Source organism: Arachis hypogaea, chromosome 3 (genome assembly GCF_003086295.3).
Source record: "Arachis hypogaea cultivar Tifrunner chromosome 3, arahy.Tifrunner.gnm2.J5K5, whole genome shotgun sequence".
Lineage (NCBI taxonomy): Eukaryota > Viridiplantae > Streptophyta > Magnoliopsida > Fabales > Fabaceae > Arachis > Arachis hypogaea.
The window spans coordinates 93,399,215-93,418,332 of record NC_092038.1 but is presented as its reverse complement, the minus strand read 5'-3'; the positions used below and the strand labels follow the sequence as shown (position 1 = coordinate 93,418,332).

General features: G+C 40.0%; 1 non-coding gene across 1 annotated transcript; it reads left to right on the top strand.

The window, feature by feature from the left end:
- Window positions 1–18,716: 18,716 nt before the first annotated feature.
- LOC112793772 (small nucleolar RNA R71) lies at window positions 18,717–18,824 on the top strand. Its single transcript, XR_003198467.1, has one exon. It is a non-coding gene; the product is annotated as a small nucleolar RNA R71 (small nucleolar RNA).
- The last annotated feature ends 294 nt before the right edge of the window (window positions 18,825–19,118 follow it).

Below are 19,118 nucleotides of genomic sequence, written 5' to 3'. Positions count from 1 at the left end.
TGAGGTCCGTGAATGGGCTCTCTTGTTTGCTCCACCCTTTTCTTAGTGATGGGCTTGTCCTCTTCAATAAGGATGTCTCCTTCTATGTCAATCCCAGCTAAATTGCATAGATGACAAATGAGATGAGGAAAGACTACCCTTGCCAAAGTGGAAGACTTGTCAACCACCTTGTAGAGTTTTAGAGGTATGATCTCATGAACTTCCACTTCCTCCCCAATCATGATACTATGGATCATGATGGCCTGATCCACAGTCACTTCAGATCGGTTGCTAGTAGGAATGATGGAGCGTTGGATGAACTCCAACCATTCTCTAGCTACAGGCTTAAGCTCCGGTCTTCTCAATTGAACCGAATTAGCTCTTGAGTCTCTTTTCCATTGAGCTCCTTCCACACATATTTCCATGAGGACTTGGTCCAACCTTTGATCAAAGTTTACCCTTCTAGTGTAGGGGCGTGCGTTTTCTTGCATCATTGGCAAGTGGAACTCCAACCTTATATTTTTCGGACTGAAATCTAAGTATTTCCCCCGAACCATTATAAGCCTATTCTTTGGATTTGGGTTCATACTTTGATCATGGTTCTTAGTGATCCATGCATTAGCATAGAACTCTTGAACCATTAAGATTCCAACTTTTTGAATGGGGCTGGTGAGAACTTCCCTACCTCTTCTTCGGATTTCATGTCGGATCTCCAGATACTCATTTTTCTTGAGCATGAAAGGGACCTCAGGGATCACCTTCTTCTTGGCCACAACTTCATAGAAGTGGTCTTGATGGACCTTTGAGATGAATCTCTCCATCTCCCATGACTCGAAGGTGGAAGCTTTTGCCTTCCCTTTCCTCTTTCTAGAGGTTTCTCTGGCCTTAGGTGCCATAAATGGTTATGGAAAAACAAAAAGCAATGCTTTTACCACACCAAACTTAAAATGTTTGCTCATCCTCGAGCAAAAGAAGAAAGAAAGAAGGGGAAGAAGAAGAAAAATGGAGGAGATGGAGGGAGAAGTGAATTCGGCTAAGATGGGGGGAAAGGTGTTTGTGTTGTGTGAATATGAAGGAGTAGTGAGTGGTTTATATAGGGGTGAGGTGAGGGTTGGGTTTCCGTCATTAGGGTTGGGTTTGGGAGGGAAAAGTATTTGAATTTTTAAAGTGAGGTGGGTGGGGTTTTTGGGGAAGAGGTATGGAGGTGATTAGTGAAGAGAATATAGGGAAGAGGATATGATTTGATTGGTGAGTGAGAGAGAGAGAGAGGTAGGGTAGGTGGGGATCCTGTGGGGTCCACAGATCCTGAGGGGTCAAGGATTTCATCCTTGCTCTTTTTAGGCATGCAAAACGTCCTTACAGTGCAATCCTGGCATTTAACGCCAGACTGCTGCTTATTTCTGGCGTTAAATGCCAGCTTTTATTCCTTTTCTGGCGTTAAATGTCAGGCTGTAACCTGTTTTTGGTGTTTAACGCCAGATTGTAGCCTGTTTCTGGCGTTTAACGCCAGTCTGGTGCTTGTTTCTGGCTTTTAACGCCAGTCTGGTGCTTGTTTCTGGCATTTAACGCCCAGAATGGTGCCAGACTGGGCGTTAAACGCCCATTCTGCTACCCTTACTGGCGTTTAAACACCAGTAAGTTACTTCTCCAGGGTGTGCTATTTTTAATGCTATATTTTATTTTTCTTTGATTTCTGTGGTTGTTTTTGTGACTCCACATGATCATCAATTGGGTTGCCTCCCAATAAGTGCTTCTTTAATGTCAATAGCTTGACAGTGAGCTCTCATGGAGCTTCACAGATGTTCAGAGCATTGTTGGGACCTCCCAACACCAAACTTAGAGTTTGAATGTGGGGGTTCAACACCAAACTTAGAGTTTGGTTGTGGCCTCCCAACACCAAACTTAAAGTTTGACTGTGGGGACTTTGTTTGACTCTACATTAAGAGAAGCTTTCCTTGCTTCTTCTCCATGGTTACAGAGGGAGATCCTTGAGTTTTAAACACAAGGTAGTCCTTATTCAATTAAAGTATCAACTCTCTTCTGTCCACATCAATCACAGCTTTTGCTGTGGCTAGGAAGGGTCTTCCAAGGATGATGGATTCATCCTCATCCTTCCCAGTGTCTATGATTATGAAATCAGCAGGGATGTAATGGCCTTTGACCTTTACTAGCACGTCCTCTACCTGTCCATAAGCCTTTTTCATGGAGTTGTTTGCCATTGCTAATGAGAAATTGCCAGCCTGTACCTCAAAGATTCCTAATTTCTCCATTACAGAGAGTGGCATTAAGTTTAGGCCTGACCCTAGGTCACACAGAGCCTTCTCAAAGGTCATGGTGCCTGGTGCACGAAATTGGAAATCACAATTCTTCACAACTTCGCACAACTAACCAACAAGTGCACTGGGTCGTCCAAGTAATACCTTACGTGAGTAAGGGTCGATCCCACGGAGATTGTTGGCTTGAATCAAGTTATGGTTATCTTGTAACTCTCAGTCAGGATATCAATTATAATTATCAGTTGACCTGCAAATGAACAAAAGAGCGTGAAATAAATACTTGTTATACAGTAATAGAGAATATGTTGGAGTTTTAGAGATGCTTTGTCCTCTGAATCTCTGCTTTCTTCCTGTCTTCATCTTCACGCATGCAAGTTCCTTCCCATGGCAAGCTGTGTGTTTGGTGGATCACCATTGTCAATGGCTACCATCCATCCTCTCAGTGAAAATGGTCCAAGTGCGCTGTCACCGCACGGCTAATCATATGTCGGTTCTCACTCATGTTGGAATAGGATCCATCGATCCTTTTACGTCTGTCACTACGCCCAACCCTTGTGAGTTTGAAGCTCGTCACAGTCATCCAATCCCTGAATCCTACTCGGAATACCACAGACAAGGTTTAGACTTTTCGGATTCTCAAGAATGCTGCCAATTGATTCTAGCTTATACCACGAAGACTCTGATTAAGGGATCTAAGAGATACTCATTCAATCTAAGGTAGAACGGGGTGGTTGTCAGGCACGCGTTCATAGGTTGAGAATAATGTTGAGTGACACGGATCATCACATTCGTCATATTGAAGTGCGAATGAATATCTTGGATAGAAACAAGCGTGTTTGAATAGAAAATAGAAATAATTGCATTAATCCATCGAGACATAGTAGAGCTCCTCACCCCCAACAATGGAGTTTAGAGACTCATGCCGTCAAAAAGTACAAAGTTCAGATCTAAAATGTCATGAGGTACAAAATAAATCTCTAAAAGTTGTTTAAATACTAAACTAGTAACCTAGGTTTTCAGAAAATGAGTAAACTGAGATAGATAGTGCAGAAATCCACTTCTGGGGCCCACTTGGTGTGTGCTGGGGCTGAGCTTTGAGCTTTTACATGTAGATAGGCTGTTTCTGGAGTTAAACGCCAGGTTGTAACCTGTTTTGGGCGTTTAACTCCAACCTGTAACCTGTTTCTGGCGTTTAACGCCAAAATGGAACATGAAATTGGCGTCAAACGCCAGTTTACGTCGTTTATCTTCAAGCAAAGTATAGACTATTATATATTGCTGGAAATCCCTAGATGTCTACTTTCCAACGCAATTCATAGCGCACCAATTGAACTTCTGTAGCTCTAGAAATACCATTCCGAGTGAAGGGAGGTTAGAATCCTACAGCATCAGCAGTCCTTTTTTAGCCTGAATCAGATTTTTGCACAGATCCTTCAATTTCAGCCAGAAAATACCTGAAATTACAGAAAAATATACAAAATCATAGTAAAGTCCAGAAATATGAATTTTGCCTAAAAACTAATAAAAATATACTAAAAACTAACTAAAACATACTAAAAACTACATGAAATTACCCCCCAAAAGCGTATAAAATATCCGCTCATCACAACACTAAACTTAAGCTGTTGCTTGTCCCCAAGCTACTAGATAAATAAAATAGGATAAAAAGAAATCAAGAAGCAATAATATCTCAGAGTTTTAAGTGAAGCTCAGATTCTAATTAGATAAGCAGGACTAGTAGCATTTTGCTTCCGAACAGTTTTGGCATCTCACTTTATCCTTTGAAATTCAGAATGATTGGCATCCATAGGAACTCAAAATTCAGATAATGTTATTGGTTCTCCTATTTCAGTATGTTTATTCTTGAACACAGTTACTTATAAGTCTTGGTTGTGACCCTAAGCACTTTGTTTTCTAGTATTAGCACCAGATACATAAATGCCACAGACACATAACTGGGTGGACCTTTTCAGATTATGACTCAACTTTGCTAAAGTCCCCAGTTAGAGGTGTCCAGAGTTCTTAGGCACACTCTTTTGCTTTGGATCACGACTTTAACCACTCAATCTCAAGCTCTTTACCTGGACCTTCATGACACAAGCACATGGTTAGGGACAGCTTGATTAACTGCTTAGGCCAGAATTTTATTCCTTTAGGCGCTCCTTTCCATTGATGCTCAAAGCCTTGGATCCTTTCTTTTTCAAGCTTTGTTTTTCACTGTTTTTTCTTGCTTCAAGAATCAATTTCATGATTTTTCAGAACATCAATAACATTTCTCTTGTTCATCATTCCTTCAAGAGCCAACAGATTTAACATTCATAAACTCCATTATCAAAATTATGCACTGTTCAGGCATTCATTCAGAAGACAAAAAGTATTGCCTCCACATATAAATAATTTGAATTTCTCTTATTAAAAACTCGAAAAAATATTGCCTCCTTATTCTAAAAATCTGCTATTTTATTCATGTTTTATGATGATGAGAAAAATAAATTATAGCTTAATTAGAGATAAAATCAAAATAAAGATACTAATTACTACTACTCATATATAACTTCTAAGGTAAATTCCTAATAAGAACAATTATCACAGAGTTAAGGCTAAGATTAGGACTCAACAACCTTTATTTTGGGAGGTGGATGCTCCTTTAGTCTGTAGGGTGCTTGGCCCTTCAAGAGATAGCTTCTGACGCTTCAGTTCCTTCAGTTCACGCCCTTGCTCTTCTTTTTCCCCAAACAGATGCTTCAAGATGCTCCCAGTATTTAATTTGAGGGATTTCCGGGAGGAACTCCTGTGCTTTCCTCTTGATGGGGTCGTCCTACACTTGTTGTCCCTCCATTGACTTTTTGGTGATTGGTTGCTCAACTGAGATATACTTATTTACTCCCATCTTTACCCTAGCATCTTTACATAGCATAGAGATTAAGCTTGGATAAGCCAATTTGGCATCTTTGGAGTTCTTGTTTGCAATTGTGTAAAGTTCACAAAACCACTGATGAACTTCCACTTCTTTTCCCAACATAGTGTAATGGATCATTACTGCTCTTTTGATGGTGACTTCAGAGCGGTTGCTAGTGGGCAGTATAGAACGCCCAATTAAGTCTAACCAGCCTCTGGCGACCGGTTTGAGATCTCCTCTCTTGAGTTGGTCTGGGACACCCTTTGTGTTGTTTGTCCACTTGGTTCCAGGTAGGCATATGTCCTCTAGAATTTTGTCCAAGCTTTTATTTGTTCTCATCATTCTCCTATTAAAGGAGTCTGGGTCATCTTGCAATTGAGGCAGCTTGAAGATCTCTCTTATTTTGTTAGGGTGGAGATGAACAATCTTCCCTCTGACCAGAGTTTGAAAGTCATAGAAGGCAGTTCCAGCTATTCTCTACCTGTCTATTTGCCACATATTAGAGTAGAATTCCTGAACCATGTTTCTTCCCACCTTTGTTTCAGGATTAGCTAGGATTTCCCAGCTCCTGTTTCGAATTTTCTCTTGGATCTCTGGATATTCGTCTTCTTTCAGATCGAATTTAACTTCCGGGATCACTGACCTTAGACCCATTATTTTGTAGTAATGGTCTGAATGTTCTTTGGTTAAGAACTTCCCTTGATTCCAAAGTGGTTTTGGAATATTCTCTTTCTTGCCTCTTGGAGTGGTTTGTTTTCCCTTAGGAGCCATGACCTTAGTGGGTATTGGCTTAGTGATCACGGATAAACACACCAAACTTTGATGTTTGCTTGTCCTCAAGCAAAAGAAAGGAAAGAAGAAGGATAGAGGGAGAGCCAAGTTCGAATTATGGAGGAGAGGAGGGGGGCCGAACGCAGATTTAAAGGGAAGGGGTGGGTTTTCGAAATTTTTTGAAGAAGATAGGATAGAAGATATGATTTATAAAAGATAAGTATGATAGGAAAAAGATAAATCTGAATTTTGAAAAGAATATATGATGAGTTTAAAAAGATTTGAGAAGAATTTAAAAAGATTTGAAAAGAATTAAAAAAGATAAATGAGTTTTGTTTGAAAAGATATTGAAGAAAAATTAAGAAATATGTTTAGGATTAAAATTTTTCGAAATTGAAGTTGAAAGATGAGAGTTTGTAACATGTTTATGCAAGAAATTATGAACTGAAACATGAAAAATGGAAAAATTTTAAAGTGAAGACGAAGTTACCTTCTCCCCACAATCCTGGCGTTAAACACCCAACTGCTGCATGTTTTGGGCGTTTAACGCCCATCTGTAGCTTCTCATGGGTGTTTAACGCCCAACTGTAGCTTCTGGCTAGCGTTAAACGCCAGAAAATCCTTTATTACTGGGCATTTTTCTGAACATCTAGGATGTTGCAAATCTGGCATTAAACGCCCAGAATGGTATCCATTCTGGTGTTTAACGCCCAAATGGCTATCCCTACTGGCGTTAAATGCCCAGTAGATGCTTCTTTTGGGCGTTTAACGCCCAAAATAGCTTTTACTGGCGTTTTTGCACCAGTGAGCTTCTTTTTGCTGTTTTATCCTCTGAATCCTTCTATAACTCTGTGAACTCATGCAATTGCTACTTACCTTGAAGATAATTAATATGAACCCGTGAAATTATCATTTAATTAACAAATAAGCTTTGTTAATGGCTGGGTTGCCTCCCAGCAAGTGCTTCTTTATGGTCTTTAGCTGGACTATTACTGAGCTTTAATCAAGTCTCAGTTTTGAGCATTCTTGCTCAAAATTGCTTTCAAGATAATGTTTGACCCTCTGTCCATTAACAATGAATTCTTTGTTAGAGTCATTATCCTGAAGCTCTACATATCCATATGGTGACACACCTGTAATCACGTATGGTCCTCTCCACCGGGATTTTAATTTTCCGGGGAATAATCTGAGCCTAGAGTTAAACAACAGAACTTTCTGTCCTGGCTCAAAGACTCTGGATGACAACTTCTTATCATGCCATCGTTTTGCTTTCTCTTTGTAAATTTTTGCATTTTCGAAAGCATTGAGTCTGAATTCCTCTAGCTCATTTAACTTGCATCGAGGTTTAGGAATCTGGTTGCCCAGTAGACCTTGTGTTCCAGTTCCACTGGCAAGTGACAGGCTTTTCCATACACAAGCTGGTATGAAGAGGTCCCTATAGGAGTCTTGAATGCTGTTCTGTATGCCCACAGGGCATCATCCAAGCTTCTTGCCCAATCCCTTCTACGGTTAATCACAGTCCATTCCAGGATTCTTTTAAGTTCTCTATTAGAGACTTCAGCTTGCCATTTGTCTGTGGATGATATGGAGTTGCCACCCTGTGGCTAACTCCATATCGAACCATAGCAGAGTAAAGCTGTTTATTGCAGAAATGAGCGACCCCATCACTAATTAGTACTCTAGGGACACCAAATCTGCTAAAGATATGTTTCTGGAGGAATTTTAGCACTCTCTTAGTATCATTAGTAGGTGTTGCAATAGCCTCCACCAATTTGGATACATAATCCACTGCCACCAGAATATAAGTGTTTGAGTTTGATGGTGGGAAAGGCCCTATGAAGTCAATACCCCATACATCAAATAACTCAATCTCCAAGATCCCTTGTTGAGGCATGGCATAACCGTGAGGCAGATTGCCAGATCTTTGGCAACTGTCACAATTACGTACAAACTCTCGGAGTCTTTATAGAGAGTAGGCCAGTAGAAGCCACATTGGAGGACTCTTATGGTTGTTCGCTCACTTCTAAAATGTCCTCCATACTGTGATCCATGGCAATGCCAGAGGATCTTCTGTGCTTCTTCTTTAGGCACACATCTACAAATTATTCCGTCTGCACATCTCTTAAAGAGATATGGTTCATCCCACAGATAGTACTTTGCATCTGAGATCAATTTCTTTGATTGCTGCCTACTATTCTCTTTGGGTATGAATCTCACAGCCTTGTAGTTTGCAATGTCTGCAAACTATGGTACTTCCTGGATGGCAAAGAGTTGCTCATCCGGAAAGGTTTCAGTGATCTCAGTAAGAGGAAGGGACGCCCCTTCTACTGGTTCTATTCGGGACACGTGATCTACAACTTGGTTCTCTGTCCCTTTTCTATATCTTATTTCTATATCAAACACTTGTAGAAGCAACACCCATCTTATGAGTCTGGGTTTTGAATCTTGCTTTGTGAGTAGATATTTAAGAGTAGCATGGTCAGTGTACACAATCACTTTTGTTCCTACTAAATAAGATCTGAACTTGTCAATGGCATAAACCACTGCAAGTAACTCTTTTTCTGTGGTCGTGTAGTTCTTCTGTGCATCATTTAAAACACGACTGGCATAATAAATGACGTGCAGAAGCTTGTCATGCCTTTGTCCCAACACTGCACCAATGGCATGGTCACTGGCATCACACATTAGTTCAAATGGTAATGTCCAGTCTGGTGCAGAGATGACTAGTGCTGTGACCAGCTTAGCTTTCAGAGTCTCAAACGCCTACAAACACTCCTTATCAAAGATAAATGGCATGTCAGCAGCTAGCAGATTACTCAGAGGTTTTGCAATTTTTGAAAAATCTTTTATAAACCTCATATAGAATCCTGCATGCCCTAGAAAGCTTCTGATTGCTTTAATATTGGTAGGTGGTGGTAATTTTTCAACTACCTCCACCTTAGCTTGATCCAACTCTATTCCTTTGTTTGAAATTTTATGCCCAAGGACGATTCCTTCAGTCACCATAAAGTGACATTTTTCCTAGTTTAAAACCAGGTTAGTCTCTTGACACCTTTTCAAAATAAGTGCTAGATGGTCAAGACAAGAGCTGAATGAGTCTCCAAATACTGAGAAGTCGTCCATGAAGACTTCCAGAAACTTTTCCACCATATCAGAGAAAATAGAGAGCATGCACCTTTGAGAGGTTACAAGTGCATTACACAGACCAAGTGGCATCCTTCTGTAAGCAAACACTCCATATGGACATGTGAATGTTGTTTTCTCTTGATCCTGGGATCTACTGTAATCTGGTTGTAACCTGAAGAGCCATCCAGAAAGCAGTAGTAATTATGACCTGCTACTCTTTCTAGCATCTGGTCTATGAATGGTAAAGGAAAATGATTCTTTCTGGTGGCTGTATTGGGTCTTCTGTAGTCAATACACAAGTGCCAACCTGTAACTGTTCTTGTAGGAACCAGTTCATTCTTTTCATTATGAACCACTGTCATGCCTCCCTTCTTGGGGACAACTTGGATAGGGCTCACCCAGGGGCTATCAGAAATAGGATAAATAATCCCAGCCTCTAGTAATTTAGTGACCTCCTTTTGCAACACCTCTTTCATAGCCAGATTCAGCCGCCTTTATGGTTGAACTACTGGCTAAGCATCATCCTCCAATAGAATCTTGTGCATGCATCTGGCTGGGCTAATGCCCTTAAGATCACTGATGGACCACCCAAGAGCTGTCTTGTGTGTCCTTAGCACTTGAATTAGTGCTTCCTCTTCCTGTGGCTCTAAGGCAGAGCTTATGATTACAGGAAAAGTGTCACCTTCTCCCAGAAATGCATATTTCAGGGATGGTGGCAATGGTTTGAGCTCGGGTTTAGGAGGTTTCTCCTCTTTCTTGAGGGGTTTTAAGAGGTTCTATTATTCTCTCTGATTCCTCCAGATCAGGCTGAACATCTTTAAAGATATTTTCTAGCTCTGACTCGAGACTCTCAGCCATATTGATCTCCTCTACCAGGGAGTCAATAACATCAATGCTCATGCAGTCATTTGATGTGTCTGGATGCTTCATTCCTTCAACAACATTCAGCCTGAACTCATCCTCATTGACTCTCAGGATCACTTCCCTTTTTCGACATCAATGAGGGTTCGTCCAGTTGCTAGGAAAGGTCTTCCTAGGATGAGAGTTGCATTCTTGTGCTCCTCCATCTCCAGCACTATAAAATCAGTGGGGAATGTAAATGGCCCAACTGTGACAATCACATCCTCAATCATGCCTGATGGGTATTTAATGGAGCCATCAGCAAGTTGAAGACAGGTCTTCGTTGGTTTGATTTCTTCTGCCAAGCCAAGCTTTCTGATAGTGGATGCAGGTACTAGGTTGATACTTGCCCCAAGATCACATAGAGCTATCTTGGTACAAGTGCCCTCTAATGTGCATGGTATCATAAAGCTTCCAGGATCCTTAAGCTTCTCTGGTAAGCTTTTCAGAATGACTGCACTGCATTCTTCAGTGAGGTAAACTTTTTCAGTTTCTCTCCAATCCTTCTTATGACTTAAGATCTCTTTCATGAACTTAGCATAAGAGGGTATTTGCTCAAGTGCCTCTGCCAATGGAATCTTTATTTCAAGAGTCCTGAGATAGTCTGCAAAGTGGGCAAGTTGCTTATTCTATTCTGCTTGGTGGAGTTTCTGATGATAAGGCATTTTGGCTTTGTATTCCTCAACCTTAGTTGCTGCAGGTTTATTTCCTACAGATGTGGTTGGAGAAGCCTTTATAGAGGGGTTGCTATCAGCACTTGTATGTGTCTGATCCCTCACTGGTGTTTGAATGGCAGGGTTGGAAGCTGGATTGGCGTTGGATGCCAACTCCTTACCTGTTTTTGGCGTTTGAACACCAGAACTGAGCTTCCCTTGGGTGTTTAACACCAACTCCTTGCCTGTTAGTGGCGTTTGAACGCAGAACTGAGCATGGGTTGGGCGTTTAACGCCATCTCACCACCTTTTTCTGGCGTTTGAGCGCCAGAATTATTCCTCTCAGAGGGATTTTGGGTAGTAGTTTGTTCATTTTTTGGCTTCCTGCTGCTTTGAAGTGAGGTATTAATGTTTTCCCACTTCTTAATTGAACTGCCTGGCACTCTTCTGTTATTTGTTTTGATAAATGCTGTTTTGTTTGCTTCAACTGTACTTCCATATTCATATTAGCCATTCTTGTGTCTTGTAGTATCTCCTTGAATTCGGCTAGCTATTTTGTTAGAAAATCTAATTGCTGATTGAATTCAATAACTTGTTCTGCAGGACTGAGTTCAGCAGTTACTGTTTTAGCCTCTTCTTTCATGAAAGACTCACCACTTAGGTATAAATGCTGATTTCTGGCAACTGTATCAATGAGTTCTTGAGCTTTTTCAATTGTCTTTCTCATGTGTATATATCCACCAGCTGAGTGGTCTAAAGACATCTGAGCTTTCTCTGTAAGCCCATAATAGAAGATGTCTAACTGCATCCACTCTGAAAACATTTCAGAGGGGCATTTTCTTAGCATCTCTCTGTATCTCTCCCAGGCATCATAAAGAGATTCATTATCTCCTTGTTTAAAGCCTTGGATGTTCAGCCTTAGATGTGTCATCCGTTTTGGAGGGAAATATTGATTCAGAAATTTTTTTGACAGCTATTTCCATGTCATTATGCTAGCCTTAGGTTGGTTATTTAACCACCTCTTAGCTTGGTCTTTTACAGCAAATGGAAACAGTAATAATCTGTAGACATCCTGATCTACTTCTTTATCATGTACTGTGTCAACAATTTGTAAAAACTGTGCCAGAAACTCTGTAGGTTCTTCTTGTGGAAGACCGGAATACTGGCAACTTTGCTGCACCATGATAATAAGCTGAGGATTCAACTCAAAGCTACTGAATCCGATGGAGGGTATACAGATACTACTCCCATATGAAGCAGTAATGGGGTTAGCATATGACCCTAGAGTCCTTCTGGACTGTTCATTTCCACTTAGGTCCATGATGGAAAAAGGGAGATGTTATGAATTGGAGATTCAAATAGTATTAAAATATCTTTTTTTTAGAAAACGGAAATTAAAAAAATAAAATAAAATAAAATGAAAAATGGGTGAGGATTTTCGAAGAATGAAGAGAGAGAAAAAGTGGTTAGGAAGTTTCGAAAAAGATATGATTTTTAAAAATTTTAAAAAGGATATGATTTTGAAAAAGATATGATTTTTTTAAAAACTTGACAACTAAGATATGATAAGATAAAATTTTGAAATTGAAATCTGAATTTTTATGAAAAATTTCGAAATATTTGCTTAAAAATAGTTAGAAAAGATGTTTTTTTTTATTTTTGAATTTTATGATGAAAGAGAAAAATACACAAAAGACACAAAAGTTAAAATTTTTAGATCTAATGCTCCTTATTCTCGAAAATTTTGGAGGGAAAACACCAAGGAACACCAAACTTAAAATTTTTAAGATCAAAACACAAAGAAGACTCAAGAACACTTTGAAGACTCACAAGAACAACAAGAACATGAAGATAGAACACCAAACATAAAATTTTTAGAAAACCACAATAAAATTTTTGAAAACTAAAGGAAAACACCAAGGAATACCAAACTTAAAAATCGACAATAGATTTAATCAAAGAAAAATTATTTTTGAGAAACATTTTAGAAAGAAAGACTCTAAACACAGCAAAATAAATTATTCCTAATCTAAGCAACAAAATAAACCGTTAGTTGTTCAAACTCGAACAATCCTTGGCAACGGCGCCAAAAACTTGGTGCACGAAATTGGAAATCACAATTCTTCACAACTTTGCACAACTAACCAGCAAGTGCACTGGGTCGTCCAAGTAATACCTTACGTGAGTAAGGGTCGATCCCACGGAGATTGTTGGCTTGAAGCAAGTTATGATTATCTTGTAACTCTTAGTCAGGATATCAATTATAATTATCAGTTGACTTGCAAATGAACAAAAGAGCGTGAAATAAATACTTGTTATGCAGTAATGGAGAATATGTTTGAGTTTTGGAGATGCTTTGTCTTCTGAATCTCTGCTTTCTTCCTGTCTTCATCTTCACGCACGCAAGTTCTCTCCCATGGTAAGCTGTGTGTTTGGTGGGTCACTGTTGTCAATGGCTACCATCCATCCTCTCAATGAAAATAGTCTAGGTGCGCTGTCACCACACGACTAATCATCTGTCGGTTCTCACTCATGTTGGAATAGGATCCATCGATCCTTTTATGTCTGTCACTACGCCCAACCCTTGTGAGTTTGAAGCTCGTCACAGTCATCCAATCCCTGAATCCTACTCAGAATACCACAGACAAGGTTTAGACTTTCCGGATTCTCAAGAATGCTGCCAATTGATTCTAGCTTATACCACGAGGACTCTAATTAAAGGATCGAAGAGATACTCATTCAATCTAAGGTAGATCGGGTTGGTTGTCAGGCACACGTTCATGGGTTGAGAATGATGATGAGTGTAACAAATAATCACATTCGTCATATTGAAGTGCGAATGAATATCTTGGATAGAAACAAGCGTGTTTGAATAGAAAATAGAAATAATTGCATTAATTCATCGAGACACAGCAGAGCTCCTCACCCCCAACAATGGAGTTTAGATACTCATGCCGTCAAAAAGTACAAAGTTCAGATCTAAAATATCATGAGGTACAAAATAAATCTCTAAAAGTTGTTTAAATACTAAACTAGTAACCTAGGTTTTCAGAAAATGAGTAAACTGAGATAGATAGTGTAGAAATCTACTTCTGGGGCCCACTTGGTGTGTGCTGGGGCTAAACTTTGAGCTTTTACATGTGCACAGTCTGTTTCTGGAGTTAAACGCCAGGTTGTAACCTGTTTTGGGCGTTTAACTCCAACTTGTAACCTGTTTCTGGCGTTTAACGCCAAAATGGAACATGAAATTGGCGTCAAACGCTAGTTTACGTCATTTATCTTCGAGCAAAGTTATGAACTATTATATATTTCTGGAAAGCCCTGGATGTCTACTTTCCAACGCAATTAAGAGCGCGCCAATTGGACTTCTGTAGCTCTAGAAAATCCATTCCGAGTGTAGGGATATTAGAATCCAACAACATCAGTAGTCCCTTTTCAGCCTGAATCAAATTTTTACTCAGATCCATCAATTTCAGCCAAAAAATACTTGAAATCAAAGAAAAACACACAAACTCATAGTAAAGTCTAGAAATATGAATTCTGCCTAAAAACTAATAAAAATATAATAAAAACTAACTAAAACATACTAAAAATTACATGAAATTACCCCCAAAAAGCGTATAAAATATCCGCTCATCAATGCCTATGGTACAGGGAATTAGGAATTTACCAGGATCCTGTTTCTTTTGAGGTAAAGTGTGCTGAACCCAGGTATTTAGTTCATTAATGAGCAATGGAGGCTCATCCTCCCAAGTCTCATTACCAAATAGCTTGGTGGTGCACGAAATTGCAATCACACTTTTGCAATCCGCACAACTAACCAGCAAGTGCACTGGGTCGTCCAAGTAATACCTTACGTGAGTAAGGGTCGATCCCACGGAGATTGTTGGCTTGAAGCAAGCTATGATTATTTTATTATTCTTAGTCAGGATATCAATTATGATTATCAGTTTGAATTACTAAAAAATTAAAAGAGCGTGAAATAATTACTTGTTGTTCAATAATGGAGAATATGTTGGAGTTTTGGAAATGCTTTGTCTTCTGAATTCCTGTAACATAATATTCCTCTCATGCAAAAGTGCAAAGTTCCTTCTATGGCAAGCTCTATGTAGGGTGTCACCGTTGTCAATGACTACTTCCCATCCTCTCAGTGAAAATGGTCCAAATGCTCTGTCACAGCACGGCTAATCAGCTATTGGTTCTCGATCATGTCGGAATAGAATCCATTGATTCTTTTGCATTTGTCATCACGTCCAACACTCGCAAGTTTGAAGCTCGTCACAGTCATCCAATCCCAGAATCCTACCCCGAATACCACAGACAAGGTTTAGACTTTCCGGATTCTCATGAATGCCGCCATCAATTCTAGCTTATACCGCGAAGATTCTGATTAAGGAATCTAAGAGATACTCATTCAATCTGATGTAGAACTGAGGTGGTTATCAGACACACCTTCATGGATTGAGGAAGGTGATGAGTGTCATGGATCACCATCTTCTCCACAGTTAAGCGCGAATGAACATCTTAGATAGGAACACACATGTTTGAATGGAAAAATAGAAATAATTGCATTAATTCATCGAGACGCTGCAGAGCTCCTCACCCCCAACAATGGAGTTTAGAGGCTCATGCCATCGAAGAGTATATAATTCAGATCTAAAAATGTCATGAGGTACAAAATAAGTCTCTAAAAGTTGTTTAAATACTAAACTAGTAACCTAGGTTTACAGAAAATGAGTAAACTAAGATGGATAGTGCAGAAATCCACTTCTGGGGCCCACTTGGTGTGTGCTGGGGCTGAGACTCAAGCTTCTCACATGCCTGGGCTGTTTCTGGAGTTGAACGCCAGGTTGTAACCTATTTCTGGCGTTGAACTCCAACTTGTAACCTGTTCTAGCGCTGAACGCCAGACTGCAACATGGAACTGGCATTGAACACCAGTTCACGTCGTCTATTTTCATGCAAAGTATGGACTATTATATATTTCAGGAAAGCCCTGGATGTCTACTTTCCAACCAAATTGAGAGCGTGCCAATTGGACTCTTGTAGCTCCAAAAAATTCATTCCGAGTTCAGAGAGGTCAGAATCCAACAGCATCAGCAGTCCTTTTTCAGCCTGAATCAGATTTTTGCTCAGCTCCCTCAATTTCAGCCAGAAAATACCTAAAATCACAGAAAAACACACAAACTCATAGTAAAGTCCAGAAATATGATTTTTTCTTAAAAACTAATAAAATTATACTAAAAACTAACTAAAACATACTAAAATCTACATGAAATTACCCCCAAAAAGCGTATAAAATATCCGCTCATCACTTGGCATTCAGCTTCATGATTGCTCCTAAATACTGGGCAACTTGCCCTTCAAAAATGTCTTCATCTTCTTCAGAAGATGAATAGTCATCAGAGCTCATGAATGGTAAAAGGAGGTTCAATAGAATCTCTATGGTCTCTAGGTGAGTGGTGGACGAAATTGTGATCACTATTCTTTAAGTTGTACTTTTATGGAATTTGAAATTGGCACGAGTGGACACAACTCCGTTCAACTAACCAGCAAGTGTACTGGGTCGTCCAAGTAATAAACCTTACGCGAGTAAGGGTCGATCCCACAGAGATTGTTGGTATGAAGCAAGCTATGGTCACCTTGTAAATCTCAGTTAGGCAGATTAAATTGGTTTATGGGTTTTCGGAAATAGAAATAAGAAAATAGAAATAATAAAAGGGATAGAGTACTTATGCAGATTCATTGGTGGGAATTTCAGATAAGCGAATGGAGATACTGTATGGCTCAAGAACGCCTGCTTTCCCACTGCTTCAACTCAATCCTTCTTACCCCTTTCCATGGCAAGCTGTGTATAGGGGTTCACCGTTCGACGATGGCTACTTTGAATCCTCTCGGGAAAATGATCCTCTGCGGCTGTCACTCGCATGGCTAATCATCTGGAGGCTTCACCTGGCCGAAGGCTACATCCCATCCTCGCAGTGAAAACTACGCTCACGCGCTCTGTCACAGCACGGCTAATCACTGGTTGGTTCCCGCTCCTACTGGAATAGAATCCCTTGATTCTTTTGCGTCTGTCACTAACGCCCAGCACTCGCGAGTCTGAAGCACGTCACAGTCATTCATTACCGGAATCCTACTCGGAATACCACAGACAAGGTTAGACTTTCCGGATTCCCAGGATCCTACTCGGAATACCACAGACAAGGTGAGACTTTCCGGATTCTCATAAATGCCGCCATCTATCTAGCTTATACCACGAAGATTCTGTTGGGGAATCTAAGAGATACACATTCAAGCTCTGTTGCATGTAGAACGGAAGTGGTTGTCAATCACGTGCGTTCATAAGTGAGAATGATAATGAGCGTCACTTAATCATCACATTCATCATGTTCTTGGGTACGAATGAATATCTTGGAATAAGAATAAGAGAGATTTGAATAAAAGAAAATAGAATTGCATTAATACTTGAGGTACAGCAGAGCTCCACACCCTTAATCTATGGTGTGCAGAAACTCCACCGTTGAAAATACATAAGTAAAAGGTTTAGGCATGGCCGAATGGCCAGCCCCCCATGATCTGAGAACTAATCGTCCCAAGATGTCAAATACATTAGTTAACTGTTCTATTTATAATAAACTCGCTACTAGGGTTTACATGAATAAGTAATTGATGCTTAAATCCACTTCCGGGGCCCACTTGGTGTATGCTTGGGCTGAGCTTGATCAATCCACGAGCTGAGGCTTCTCTTGGAGTTGAACTCCAAGTTATGACGTGTTTTGGGCGTTCAACTCCGGATCATGACGTTTTTCTGGCGTTTAACTCCAGACAGCAGCATGTACTTGGCGTTCAACGCCAAGTTACATCGTCAATTCCCGAATAAAGTATGGACTATTATATATTTCTGGAAAGCCCTGGATGTCTACTTTCCAACGCCGTTGAAAGCACGCCAATTGGAGTTCTGTAGCTCTAGAAAATCTATTTCGAGTGCAGGGAGGTCAGATTCCAACAGCATCAGCAGTCCTTTTGTCAGCCTTTTTCAGAGTTTTGCTCAAGTCCCTCAATTTCAGCCAGAATTTATCTGAAATCACAGAAAAACACACAAACTCATACTAAAGTCCAGAAATGTGAATTTAACATAAAAACTAATGAAAACATCCCTAAAAGTAGCTCAAACTTACTAAAAACTACCTAAAAATAATGCCAAAAAGCGTATAAATTATCCGCTCATCAGTGAGCCTCAAATTCCTTAGGTTCCTCAATTGGAAACTCTTTTTTGTCCAGAGGATGTCCCATGAGGTCATCCTCACTAGGATTCACATCCTCCTCCTCTTCTGTGCATTCGGCCACACCAAGTAAGGTTATGGCCTTGCACTCTCTTTTTCGGTTCTCTTTGGTATTGCTTAGGAGAGTACTAGGAGGAGTTTCAGTGACTCTTTTACTCAGCTGGCCCACTTGCACCTCCAGATTTCTAATGGAGGACCTTGTTTCATTCATAAAACTTAGAGTGGCCTTAGATAGATCAGAGACTATGTTTGCTAAGCTAGAGGGGCTCTGCTCAGAATTCTCTGTCTGTTGCTGAGAGGATGATGGAAAAGGCTTACTATTGCTAAACCTGTTTCTTCTACCATTATTAAAGCCTTGTTGAGGCTTTTGTTGATCCTTCCATGAGAAATTTGGATGATTTCTCCACGAAGGATTATAGATGTTTCCATAGGCTTCACCCATGTAATTCACCTCTGCCATTGCAGGGCTCTCAGGATCATAATCTTCTTCTTCAGAAGATGCTTCTTTAGTACTGTTAGATGTATTTTGCAATCCATTCAGACTCTGAGAAGTCAAATTGACTTGTTGAGTCAACATTTTGTTCTGAGCCAATATGACATTCAGAGCATCAATTTCAAGAACTCCCTTCTTCGGAGGCGTCCCATTACTCATAGGATTCCTTTCAGAAGTGTACATGAACTGGTTATTTGCAACCATGTCAATGAGTTCCTGAGCTTCTGCAGGCATTTTCTTTAGGTGAATGGATCCACCTGCAGAATGGTCCGATGACATCTTAGACAATTCAGACAGACCATCATAGAATATATCCAAGATGGTCTATTCTGAAAGCATGTCAGAAGGACACTTTTTGGTCAGTTGCTTGTATCTCTCCCAAGCTTCATAGAAGGATTCACTTTCTTTCTGTCTGAACATTTGAACATCCACTCTAAGCTTGCTCAGCTTTTGAGGAGGAAAGAACTTGGCTAAGAAAGCCATGACCAGCTTATCCCAAGAGTTCAAGCTATCTCTAGGTTGAAAGTCCAACCATGTTCTAGCTTTGTCTCTTACAGCAAAAGGGAAAAGCATAAGCTTGTAGACCTTAGGATCAACTCCATTGGTCTTAACAGTATCACAGATCTGCAAGAATTTAATTAAGAACTGAAAAGGATCTTCTGATGGAAGTCCATGAAACTTGCAGTTCTGTTGCATCAGAGAAACTAATTGAGGCTTTAGCTCAAAATTGTTTAC